At 39.7% G+C, this 14,149-nt stretch overlaps 1 pseudogene; it reads left to right on the top strand.

The window, feature by feature from the left end:
* Nucleotides 1-14,149, top strand: part of LOC119505251 — an 84,133-nt pseudogene that overhangs the window by 24,502 nt on the left and 45,482 nt on the right.

Raw genomic sequence — 14,149 nt, 5'->3', positions numbered from 1 at the left:
TTTGTTAATTAAAACCTTGGTTGGAGCTGGGCTGAGGTATATTCACTTGTTCAGAGAGTGCTGCTATCTATCACAGTGAGGCTTTGCAGTTCGGGCTGCCATGGGGGAGGGGCTCTCGGTGCAGGTCCACAGTTTTTACTTACAGATTTTATGCTGTGATCTTGGGCGTTCCTCCCAATCCAGGTTGGTGTATTATATGTGGACAGTCACGTTTGTCCCCTGTAGTTATTCCAGATTATTTACTACTTGTTCCTGGTTGTTTATTAGTTGTTCCAGGGGGACTAACTAGCTTACACTCCTCTCTATTCTGCCATCTTCTTCCTTCCTTCTCCTCTACAAGTTACTTTTTATAATGCCTCCTGACCTTGTAAATTCTGTCATTTCTTCAATACACTATGCATTAGGTTTTTGGTTGGCAGTATTGGTTATAGAAATATTTGGTTAAAAATATTGGTTAGAAGTGTGCATTGGCTTTCTGGTTAGAACAGGACTGTGTGTATGCTCAGGAAAGACCTGAGGAGGCCCCATACGCTCACATCCTGCTGACCTTAAGGCTTTGCCCAAGCAGGAAATGAATGCTAGGGCAGAGTTATCAACTGCCTGAGTGTTGACGACATGTCCCAACATGTACAGAGAGCCCCCTGGCAAATAACAGACTTATTGGTTTTAGGCTTTTAAGGAAATCTAAGTCCAATAATTAACTGATCACTGTGCTACTGAGCAGAGACTTCAGTGGTCCTTCAGTGTAGAACTTTCAGAATTAGTTCAGAAGAGTCACTAAACAAACAAGAAAAACAACAAACTCTAGTGGACAGATCTCATTTTTCAGAGTTGCCATATTATTTAAAATGTTCGGTTTTCAACAAAAAATCATGAGATATGCGAAGAAACAAGAAAGTATAGCCCATGCACAGGAAACAAAGCAGCCAATAGAACTGTCTCTGAGGAGGCCCTGAATTGGACTTACTAGACAGAGAATTTAAATCAGCTATTTTAAGTATGTTCAAAGAATTAAGGGAAACCATTTGTAAAGAACTAAAGGGAAATGTGAGAACAATTTTTAACCAAATAGAGAATATCAATAAAGAGGTATAATTTATTAAAAAGTAGCCAAATAGAAATTCTGGAGTTGGAAAGCACATGTTTTGGTTTGCTAATGCTGTTGTAATGCAAAATACCAGAAATGGATTGGCTTTTTTAAAGGGGATTTACTAAGTTACAAATTTAAAATGTTTTTCATAACATTTGGGAAGTGTTAATCTAATACTTCTTCAACTATTCATTCTTCTGGCAGCCTTTCTCCTCTTATTCCAAGATTCCTTTTATGTCCTAAGGCCATAAAAGTGTCCAAACTAAGGCATCAACAATAGAGTACCTTCACTGAAGAATGGCCAATGGTGTCCAGAAAACCTCTGTTGACTGGGAAGGCATGTGGCTGGCATCTGCTGATTCCAGGTTGTGTTTTAGCTCCTCTCTCAGCTCCTGTGGATTCCTGGTTCTTTCTCCCAGGATGCTTCTCTCTAAGTGCCTGGGGGTTCTATTTTAGCATATCCTGGGGCAAACTCTGGGCTTCATCTGTTAGCTAAATGTCCTTCTGTCTGCATTTCCAAGCATATCTAAGCATCAGTGCCAGCTCTTAGCTTCTCTCCAAAATGTCCCTCTCAGCTGCTCTGAGTTAATTCTGTTTGTAAGCTCTTTTATAGGACTCCAGTGATTATATCAAGTTCCACCCTGAATGGACAGTGTCCGTACCTCATGGAAATAATTTAATCAAATGTTTCGCCCACAGATGATTGAGTGACATCTCCATGGAAACACTCAATCAAAAGATTTCAACCTAATCAACACTAATATGTCTGCTGCCACAAGACTGCATTAAAGAACTGGTGTTTTGGGGGACATAATACATCCAAACTGGCACTGCACAATAACCTGAAATGAAAAATTCACTAGCAAGGCTCAACAGCAGATTTTAATAGGCAGAAGGAAGAATCCATAAACTTTAAGATAGATTCCTGATGAGATCCAGTCTGAGGAACAGAATGAAAAAGGAATGAAAAAAAATTTGAATAGAATGTGAGAGACCTGTGGGACACCATCAAACACAGCAACATCACATAAAAGGAATCTTGGAATAAGAGGAGAGACACTGCCAGAAGAATGAATAGTTGAAGAAGTATTAGCTTAATACTTCCCAAATGTTAAGAAAAACATTAATTTACACATCCAAAAGTTCAACAAACTATAAGTAGGTGTTTCAATTTGCAAAAACTGCCTGTTCAGTTTCCTAATGCAGATGTTGTGCAAAATACCAGAAATGGATTGGCTTTTTTAAAGGGGGGTTATTTGGTTACAAATTTACAGTCTGAAGGCCATGAAAATGTCCAAATTAAAGCATCAGCACAAGTGTATCTTCCCCGAAGGAAGGCCAGTGGTGTCTAGAAAACCTCTCTTAGCTGGGAAGGCACATGGCTGGCATCTGCTGATCCTGGGTTGTGTTCCAGCTCCTCTCTCAGCTCCTCTGCGTTCTTCAGAATGTTGCTCTTGGGGTGTTTGTCCTTTCTTAGGTTCTCCGGAGCAAACTCTGGTCTAGTATCTCCAAAGTTTCAGCAAAAGTCTGCTTTCAATGGCTGTCTCCAAAATGTCTCTCTAAGCTGCTCTGGGGTCCTTCTGTTTGTGAGCTCTTTTATAGGACTCCAGTGATTAAATCAAGACCCACCCTGAATGAGTGGGGCTCATAACTCCATGGAAATAATCCAATCAAATGTTTCACTCACAGTTGATTGAGTCACATCTCCATAGAAATAATCAAAGGAGTCTAACATAATCAACACGAATACATCTGCCCCACAAGATTGCATCAAAGAACATGGCATTTTGGGGTACATAACATCCAAACCGGCATACTGCTGGAATGCAATATAGCAGAAATGGGTTGGCTTTTAACGATGGGGATTTATTAAATTACAATTTACAATTGTAAGGCTGTGAAAATGTCCAAATAAAGACATCAACAAGAGAACACCTTCTGTGAGAAAAGGCTGCTGGCATCTGGGGTTCCTCTGTCACATGGGAAGGCACATGGTGACGTCTGCTGGTCCTTCTCTCCTGGGCTCTGGTTTCAAAATGGTTCTCTCAGTTTCTGTGAGTCCTTCTTGCTTCTCCCAGGGTATTTTCTTCTTTAGCTTCTCTGAGCTCTCTGAGTTTCATCTGTCATTTATCATCTCATAACGGACTCCAGTAAAGGATTAAGACCCACCTTAAATGGGCTGGGTCACATCATCATGGAAACAACCTAATCAAAAGGTCCCACCCACAATAGGTCTGTACCCACAAGAATGGATTAAAAGAACATGGCATTTTCTGGGATATGTAACAGTTCCAAACAAGCACACTCCACCCTCTGAACCCCAAAGACATGTTTTTTCCATATGCAAAATTCATTTATTCCATCACAATATCACAAAAGCCTTAAATCATTTCAGTAACAATATTAAGTACAAAGTTGCATCAAAATCAGTTACAGGCACGGTTTGTCCTAAGGCAAAATTCCCCTCTGACTATGGACCTGTGGAACTTAGAGCAAGTTATCTCCTTCCAATATACAAAGCAGGTACAGTCATAGAATAAATGTTCCCATTGCCATAGGGAGAAATTGAAAGGAAAATGGGTCACCAGACCAACAAGTTCCTAAAACCTGCAGGGAAAATCCCTTAGATTTCAAAGTCTGAGGGTCATCTACTGAAAGATGTTTTATCCTCAGGGCTTGAGAGAGCAGAAGTCCCACCCTCTCTAGGAGCTTATGCAGTGGCCCTGCTCTTTGCAAACACTGGGGTGAGGGTTTCAACATTTCCAAGAATTGGGGTGACCACCTTGTTCTCGGCTCCATCTTCTTCAAGCATTGGGGTGGTACCGGGACTGTCTCCCATCTCCGGGGCACAGTCTCACCCCTGTCCAAACAGTGGGGTGGTGACCAGGCTCTCCCGAATCCCTGGGGAATGTGCTCCACCCTTTATAAAGCCTTGGGCAGCAACCCTCTTCCTGAACAATGGTGTGGAAGGCCTGCCCTCTGCAAACCCTGGGGCAAACTCACCCTCTCCATGTGCATGGGTGGGTCTGCTCTCCTGGCCCCAGGTGTCTTAGCTCCAGACCTTGGCTTCTATGGTTCTGCTTTGAACTAATTTTTCCTTCAATCTGTCCCTTTTCTGTCCCTTTTAATCCAGGCTGGCAGTGGTTCTGTTAAAACAGATCTCGCAAAAAAATTTGTCAGTTTGGCATGCAGCATACTGAGGTCCCAACCATCAGACAAATAGGACTTTCCACAAGTCCTTCCTGGATAACCCCTTTTCCAATCCTGGCTTATACTGAAATGACTGACTGTTTCCATGTTTGGTTAAATCCTCACATGGGGCAGTATCCTATGGGAACTCACTCTCTGGAAGCTCAGAATTTTCCAAACTTAACCAATTTCTGGTTTCTTTGTACCCAAGACTTCAGTTCTCAGCTTATCCCTTTCCTCTCACATTTTACTATAAGCTGCAAGGAGAAGCGAGGCTGCATCTTCCACGCTTAGTTTGGAAATTTCCTTAGCTAGATATCCAAGTTCACTGCTTTCAAATACTCCCTTCCATCCAACACCAGTGCTCAATTTTGCCAAATCCTCTGCCACTTTAAAACAGGGATTGCCTTCTGTTCCGGTTTGCTAATGCTGCTCTTATGCAAAATACCAGAAATGGATTGGTTTTTATAAAGGGGGGTTATTTGGTTACAAAATTATAGTCCTAGGGCCACAAAAGTGTCCAAACAGAGGCATCAACAATAGGCTGAAGAACACCAATGGCATCCAGAAAACCTGTTAGTTGGGAAGGCATGACATTGGCGTCTGCCTGCTTCTTTCTCCCAGGGCGTTTCTCTCTAAGTGCCTGGGGGTCCTGTCTTAGCTTTTCTGGGGCAAACTCTGAACTAGTATCTCCAAAGCATCAGCAAAAGTCAGCTTTCAAAGGCTGTCTCCAAAATGTCTCTCTTAGCTGCAGCTGCACTGAGGTCCTTCTGTCTGAGCTTTTATAGGGCTCCAGTAAACTATCAAGACCTATGCTGAATGAGGGGGGAGGGGAATCACATCTCCATGGAAACAACCTAATCCAAAGATTCCAACCTAATCAACACTAATACACAAGATTGCATTGAAGAACATGGCATTTTGGGGGGCATAATACACCCAAACCAGCACAGCTTCCTTCCAGTTTGCAATAACACATCCATCATTTCTGTCTAAGGCCTCATTGGAAGTTCCTTTAGCATCCATATTTCTACCAACAGTTTCTTCAAAGCAGTATAGGCCTTTCCTATGAAGCATCTCACAATTCTCCCAGAATCTTCCCCCTTATCCATTTAAAAAGCCATTTGAACATTTTTGGTATTTGCAAATCGCAGCACCCCACTTCTCTGGTACCAAAATCTGTTTCAGTTTGCTAAAGCTGCCAGAATGCAACATATCAGAAATGGGTTGGCTTTTAACAATGGGGATTTATTAAATTACAAGTTAAAATTCTAAGACTGTGAAAATGTCCAATTTAAGCCGTCAACAAGAGAATACCTTCTCTAAGAAAAGGCTGCTGGCATCTGGAGTTCCTCTGTCACCTGGGAAGGCAAATGGCGACGCCTGTTCTGGTTTGTTAAAGCTGCCAGAATGTAAAATATCAGAAGTGGATTGACTTTTACATGGGGGTTTATTAGTTCACAAATTTACAGTTTTAAGGCCATGAAAATGTCCCAATTAAGATATCAATAGGTTGCTACCTTTCCTGAAGAAAGACCAATGGCATCTGGGGTTCCTCTGTCACGTGGGAAGGCACATGGCTGGAGTCTGCTGGGCCTTTCCTGGGGTTAGCTTCTGGTTTCTGTTGCTTTCTCCAAAATGTCTCTGGGCTTCTGTCTTAGTGTCTGTGTCTCAGTTCCTGTGAGTCCTTGCTTGTTTCTCCCAGGGTGGTTCTTGCTAAGCATCTGGGGGTCCTCTCTCAGCTTCTCTGGGGCAAACTTTAGATTTCATCTCTTAGCTTCTCTCCTGGTTCTGGTTTCAATGGCTGTCTCCAAAACGTCTCTGGGTGTTTTTTCTCTAAGCATCTCTGAGCTCTCTTCAAAACATCTCTGCCTTTTATCCTCTTGTAGAGGATGCCAGTAAACTAATTAAGACTCACCTTGAATGGGTGGGGTCACATCTCCATGGAAATAATCTAATCACAAGGTCCCACCCACAACTGGGTGGGTCACATCTCCATGGAAACAACCTGATCAAAAGATCCCACCAACAATAAGTCTGCACCCACAAGATTGGTTTAAAAGAACATAGTCTTTTATGGGGTACATAACAGATTCAAACCAGCATAGTACCCAACAATAGAGCCCTAAAACAGGTGAAGCAAAAACTGACAGAATTGAAGGGAGAAATATATAATTCAGCAGTAATAATTGGAGACTTCAAAAAATGCAGCTCCTGAATCCTGGTTGTGTAACCTTGGGTACATTGTTTAACCTCTCTCTGCCTCTACCTCCTCATGGGTAGAATGCAGATACTATGAGCACCTACTTCATAGGGTTGTTATGAAGAATAACTGGATACATAAAAAGCACTTAGTGTCTGTAGTAGTTTGAAGTTGTTATGTACCCTAGAAAAGAGCATGTTCTTTTAATCCATTCCCGTGGGTGCAGACCTGTTGTGGCGGGACCTTTTGATTAGGTTATTTCAATTGAGATGTGACCCATCTCATTCAGGGTGGGTCTTCATTCTATTGCTGGAGTCCTTTATAAGAGGATAAAACACATGTAGAAGCTAAAAGATGAAATTAAGAGAAGCTCATAGAGAAAAGCCCTGGAAGAAGCTAAGAGAGGGCCCACAGAAGGCTCAGAGAGGAAGCCACTGAAGCCAGAAGCTGAATGCAAGGAAACCTGAAAGAGAAGAACCAGCAGATGCCAGCCACATGCCTTCCCATGAGACAGAGGTGTCCCAGGTGCCAGTAGCCTGTCTTGAGTGTCCAAGTATCATCCTGCTGATGCATTTTCATGGCCTAAGAACTCTACATTGTAAATTAATAAATCCCCATTGTAAAAACCAACCCATTTCTGGTATATTGCATTCTGTCAACTTTAGCAAACCGAAACAATGTCTAATGTGTGGTGAACACTCATTAAAGGTTATCTCTTATCCTTATCTCTTATCTTGTTACAGGAGAGGAAACTCAGCCCTAGATAGACAAAGTGTGTTGTCCCAGGTTTCATAGCTGCTTGATGGTAAAGCCAGAATTCAAACCTAGGACTGCTGCCTCCAGAATTCTGGCTTCTCATGATTACTTTATCATGCCTGTAATTGTGGGTATATTTTTCAGGCAGCAGTGTCTGAGACGCTGGTCCTCCTGCAGGACCTCCCAAATGATTCCAGGCACACAAACATGGAAACAGTACTATCTCTGCCGATCTGAGCTAGAGTTCCGAATGGAATCTGGGCAGCTGGAGAAGGACTTTGTCTGCAAAGCCATTGCTGGGCACCGAGGTATGAGGTGGGGAATGTAGTAGCTGTGTCCATTCTCACCCCACTAGAGTCTCATGGGATTTAGTGTCTCAGCCAATGAGTTGGAAGGTGCCACTTGTTAAGTACATGCCTTGATGGGTTCTGTATCTGTTATGTCACTTGATCATCACAATGACCCTATGAAGAGGGGATCATTATGTCTATTACAGAGTAGAAAAAATTAGAAACTAAGAGAGTAGAGCATTGTTCAAGGTTGCATGACAGGTAGGTGATGGGCAATCCTGGATTGAAACCCAATTTGTAACTCTAAAGCCCCAGCTCTTTCCTGTCCTCCCTTGTCCCCTGAATGAGCACCCATTGTGCTCCTGAGAGAGAAAGAGGGATGATTTTCTTGCCTACCCTTTCACCAAGGTGAGTGTTTAAATCCCAAGCCATCTATCTGTGTTCAAGGCAAGTCTTTGTTTTCTTACAGGAGAAATAGTTGGGCTTGCTTACATCTCAACCAGTGAGTACAGATTTGATGGGAGGGAGAAGTCTATGGTTTGTACTGTGTCCTCAGACTATACTGTCCGTGCCTGAGATTTGCATGAGGTGAGCTGGCCCCTGGGAAGGGGAAGATGAGTGTTAACTCAGTATTCACCGTGGTCCTTGGTCTTAGCTAAGCTCTTTGTGTTTATGATTTCATTTAATTGTCGTAGAGAATTTCTGAGGTAAGGAATGGGCTCTCCATCGTACAGATGAGAAATCAGAGTCTCTGAGAGGCTCAACTACTGAGCCAGATCACATGTGGTGGTAATATGTTGTGAATCCACCCTTGAAACTCATGTCTGACTAATCTCAAATGATATACTCTTGACATTCTGTTGTGCCGCCTCAGGTAGATGGACGTTTCTGCAGCACAAGTGCATTTGCACATGCTTAGGAAGGCAGCTGCCATGTCATTCATCAGATGCTTACAGACACCTCCAGATTTTGATGCTGAAACCACTCAGTCATGTGATTCGCCACACTGGAACTAATGCTGTCTCCCTGGGAGGTTTGGCCCAGATAATTATAGCCTTCAGTTATCCCTCTGTGCAAACTAAGTATGCAAACCTTGAAAACTTGATTAGTATTTCCCCAACATTGTTGGCAGTTATTGTTGAAAAGTTTTCATATCCATTTCCTCATTTGATTCACAGAAGCTAAGCAGTATATTCATTATTATTAATATCCTAATTTTATAGAGGTATAAACTGAGACAGAGAGGGAAGTTGTCTCTGAGTCTTAAACTATGTAGTCTGACTGAAATCCAGGGGTACTGTGTGGGAGCCACACATAGATGCAACGCAACCTCATATAATGGTTATTTTCCTGCAAAATATTGTAGATTACTTCACATTTTTGAATGCCCTAGGCAAGCAGAATCACCTTTGGTGCCATACTTTATTTTATAAATAATCTCTTGGTAAGGTGAATATCCTCTCTCATTCTTCATCGCTTTTGCTGAGAAGTGGACTCTGCCTCTAGTAAGTGCTAAGTTTCTTTCGAGTGAACTTACAGTAACGTAAGAAAAAGACGGCTGGTAGGGAGGAAGAGCCCCCGATCAGAGATTCAGGAGACCTGGCTGAGATCAAATCCCTGCTCTGCCCTAACTGCCTGTGGGATCATTTTTTCTCTGGGTTTCTGACTCTCCCTTGGTGAACAGGACACCTTGGTGTTATCAGCTTCTGAGCCGCGACCTGCCGGGCTTCCTCTCAGTCTGGGTAGGGAAGCAGACTAATGGAGGAACTGCATTCTTCATTCATACCTCTGTCCTAGCCTTGGGCTTACGGCTCTGCCATGACTTTGTATTAGAAGCCACGAAAGAGAGAATGGATGTGAGCTGATGGGTTTGGTGATGGGGGTGTTCTTCAAACAGGGCCGACTGGAACCTGAGAGCCACTGGTTGCTGCCATTGCTTCCATTGCATGAATAAAGCTCTGAAACTCCTTGCTTGGCTGCAGCCCAGGATTGCAGACAGAAGTGGATAAAGAACGAATCATCTCAGGGACTCCCAAGGACTAGGATAGGGACTTGGAAAGGGAGAAAAGGGGAGGCAGAGTAGTTTGGGAATGAACTGTGGTTAGTTATAGTTTGTTTTGTCTTGTAATCATAAAAGTGAAATATGAACAAGGTTTTTATAAAGAAGGAAAAATAGGGCTAAAAGATATTTTGTGAAAAATAAAAATCTCTCCTCCTACTTTTCTCAGGTTTCCCCTCCTCCCCCAGAGTTAACCACTTTTTATCATATCTGATTTTAGTTTTTCTGGTGGCTATCAATTTATCAATTTTTATATTTAAATTATATACTCTATTTCTTGCTCTGTATACTACAGAGAGTACCTATTGACTATCTGCTTTATAGAAACATTTTTAATTTAGGGGAAACTTTTCATATTCTCTGATTGCTCTTTTCTTTTTTTGTTTAAAGGATACAAATTTATTTTGCATTAATTCTCTTTCATCCATGGTCATTTTTTCCATTGGTTATCATGGTTTTTCTCTTTCATGCACTTGGTTTTCCTCAAATGCATGAGTTTATAATTTTGAATGAAGGTCTGTGAGGATTGGAGTAGATAACCAATGTGTCTTTCCTTTGCAGTTGCATTGTCCTGTTGTTTTTTTTTCAGCAGGCCTCTCCTGAAAGAAAGACCTGCCTGCAGGCTACTTACTTATGACTAAAGGCAGGCTTAGATGTAGGAGCTCTTGGGTAGCAAGATCTTGACTCTTGAATAGAGAGAGTGCTTTGATGCAGGTGTTTTAGTTTCCCAGCTGCTAAACAGATACATACAATGGATTGTCTTAAACAATGGGAATTTATTGGCTCATGGTGTTAAGGCTAGGAGAAGTCCACAATTGAGGCATCAGCAAGGCTGTGCTTTCTCCTAGAAGACCATGGTGTTCTTGGGCTGGCTGCTGGTGATCTTTGGTTCTTGGCTTTTGTGTCTCATAGTGATGCACATGGTGGTGTCTTCTCCTTTCTCCTCCGGGTTCTGTTGACTTCCCACTTCTTCCCATGGACTTCACTCTGTGGCCTTCTCTATAAGGCCTCTAGTAATAGGATTAAGACCCATCCTGATTCAGTTGGCTGCACCTTAATTTAAAATAACCTCATCAAAAGATCCTATTTACAATGGGTTCACACCCATAGCAATGGATTATAATTAAGAACATGTTTTTTTGGGCCACATAATTCAACAGCAGGGATCAGCAAACTTTTCTGTAAAGGTCAAATAGTAAATATTTTAGGCTTTGCAGGCCACACTGACCCTGTTATACAAAAGCAGTCCATAGACAATATGTAAATGAACACGAATGACTGCATTCCAATCAAATTTTATTTATGGACACTGAAATGTGCATTTCATATAATTTTCACCTATCATGAAATATTATTCTTCTTTTGAATTTTTTTTTTAACTAAAATAAAAAAATATGAAAGACATACAAAAATAGTCAGTAGGTTGGGTTTGGCTGCTGAGCCCTACTTTCGTGTATTCCATTGTTTCCAACGTGGGACTATTTCAGAGAGCCAGAGGCCCTTCATGTCCATTCATTCTGCTTGGCTTCCCAACCTTAAGACTTACCATGCACCTGTGCTTTGTGTATATTAACTCATTTAATCCTCACAGGCACCCTATGAGCTAGGGAGAGGTTTATCTCTGTTTTTCACCTGAGGAAACTGAAGTACAGGGAGATTAAGTAACTTGCCCAAGAGTCAGACCCAGGCAGTATGACTTCTGAATCCCTGCTCTTAACTGCTACACTTTTGTGGTGCTTTGGAAGTTGTATGAACCCTGGAAAAGATCATGTTCTTAAAGCTAATCCATCCCTGTGGGTGTAGACCTCTTGTGTGTGGGACTTTTCGATGAGGTTATTTCAGTTGACATGCCCCAGGTGGGTCTTAATCCTCTTACATGAATCCTTTATAAGAGGGTGAAAAACCTAGAAGCAAAGAGATCAGAGAGAAAGACACAGAAGCTCAGAGAGAAGGCCACAGAAGCTGAGAAAGAAAGCCACAGATGTAGCCTCCAGAAGCTGAAAGCAATGAAACCAGGAGAGAGGGGAGAGACCAGCAGACGTTGCCATGTGCTTTGCCACGTGGCTGAGGAGCTAAGGATCACCAGCAGCCAGTCTTCAGAGTCCAGGTATCATCTTTTTAATTTTTTTTTTAATTTTTTAAATTTTTTAGTGCAATTTTGTTGAGATATATTCGCATACCATACAATCATCTGAAGTGTGAAATCCATTATTCACAGTATCATCATTTAGTTATCCAGGTATCGTCTTCAAGATGCCTTGATTTGGACATTTTCACTGCCTCAGAACGGTAAGCTTGTAAGTTAATAAATCCCTGTTGTAAAAACCAACCAGTTCCTGATATATTGCATTTTTGCAACTTTAGCAAACTAAAACAACTCTACAGTCACCACATATTACTTGGTGTTTCCTATTTGAATGGCAAAGACTCCTCAATATTATTCCTCCTTGGATTTTGCTTTAAATAATTTAATTTGTTTATATCCAATCACATGTGTTTTTCTTCTTTTTTGGCTTCTGGGAATGTTGTCTTGGTTTAGAAGGCCTTCCTTAGCTCAAGCTGAAGTACCTGTTTTTTCTTATATTTTATTCTTTTACATTTTTGATCTTTACTTCATCAAGAATTTATTTTTGTATCTGATGGAAAATATAGGGGTTTAGCTATATTTTCTTCCAACTAGATGGCCAATTGTCCCAATATTGTTTATTGAACAAAACAACTTTTCTCTACTCATTATTTTATATATAAAATTCCCATTGATATTTAGACCTGCATTTGAACTCTCTTTTCTGTTTTATTTATTTGAGTGGTTGTTGTGTTGGTATCATGTTATTTTGAAAAAAAATAATAAACTTTATAAAAGTTTTGAATATGGGATAGGGCAGGTCATATTTTACAATTACTTTTTCAAATTTTACTTCATGGTTTTTAACAGTCGTTCTTTCATAGGAACTTTGGAACCATTTTTTTGAGGTCTTAAATAAAATTGGAGTTCTGATTGCAATGTATTCCATTTATAAATCACTGGAAATAGTTGACATTTTATGTCTTCCCGCTGAGAAACATGGTCTGATTTTTTCAACCCTTATTTTACATTGATTAGTAAAGTTTTTGAATACTCTTTATACTCCTTTTGTTGAATTTCTTCTTAGCTTTTTACATTTTGTTGCTGTTATGCTAGGGATATTTTTCTATCTTTATATTATGAATATGAAATAAAATTACTGACTTTTTATTTGTATTATGAATTACCCAGTTGAATAAAGTCTCTTATAATAGTATTTTAGGTGTTATACACTTATAATCATATCATTGCATTAATAATTTCATCATATATTTTCTGATATTTTTATTTATTATTTCCATTCCTTACTCCATTAGCTAGAATTTCCAAATTAATAGTGGTAATTATTAATTACCAGTGGTAGACCATCTTGTCTTCATACTGATTGCTTTTTAGGTGTACCTTTAGTTTTTCTCTTTTGAATTTGATATTTGCTTCTGGTGTCTGTTAAATATTACATATTATAAAAGTGTCCTATGTTACTTGGAGATTTCTTAAAATCAAGAATGACTGCTAAAATTTGGCAATATGTGTCAGTACTATTTGGGCATCTATTGATTACTTGCTATGACTTCCCAGTTTTAATTCAAAAATATAATAAATTATTTGAGCTATCCTTGTATTTCTGGAGTAAATCTTGTTGGATCACTGCATGTAATTCTTTTAGTATATTGCTGGGCTCTGAATAATAATACTTTAAAAATTTCCTCTCTCTTCATAAGTTAGATTTGTCTATATTTCTTGCTACTTTCACAGAACACATCAGAGAATTTTTTTAACATTTTCTATAATCTGAAATAATTTAAAAAATAGTGTAGGAATTATATATTTCCTAAAAGATGGATTAGATTCATTTGTAAACTGTACCTTCTCTTTTATGATAGATTTTTACCAACCTTTTTAAGTTTCTCATGTAACTTCTCTTATGCCCCAATTTTTTTAAACCTAGTCTTGAGTCAAGTTTGAATCACTTATATTTTGCTAGAAAATTATCATTTCTTCTAAAGTTTCAAATATATTGCCTTAAAATTGTCTGTTTTTGGCTATGATTTTTTTCATCTTATTTCCATCTGTGGGATAGTCCTTTCTCATTCTTACTAGTGTATCATTCTTTTGATGTACTATTGGATTCAGTTTGCTGAAAATATATTTAAAACTTTTAGATTTATATTCATGAATAAATTTTTAAAATATTCATTTGTAAAAGCCATTACAATTTTTTGTTTAAAGAAAATAGCCAAAATTATGGCAAAATTTTACAGTCATCCTACAGTTGAGTAGTAGAGATTGGAATGCCACTAATATTATACTTTTACATTGTTTAAGGGGTCAAGGTTCTAAAAGGATCATTTTAAAAACCAGTAGTGCCCCACCTCTATTTCAACCCCAGAGAAAACCGTGTTCCCAAAATTAGGCAATAATTAGGCACTGAATTATCAGGTATCTATTGATTTTTGTGGAAATTAATAATGATAATAAATGATAATTATTAATAATT

Source organism: Choloepus didactylus, chromosome 10 (assembly GCF_015220235.1).
Source record: "Choloepus didactylus isolate mChoDid1 chromosome 10, mChoDid1.pri, whole genome shotgun sequence".
NCBI classification, from domain to species: Eukaryota; Metazoa; Chordata; class Mammalia; order Pilosa; family Megalonychidae; genus Choloepus; species Choloepus didactylus.
Note: the sequence above shows the minus strand (reverse complement) of the source record. Positions and strands in the feature narration are given on the sequence as shown.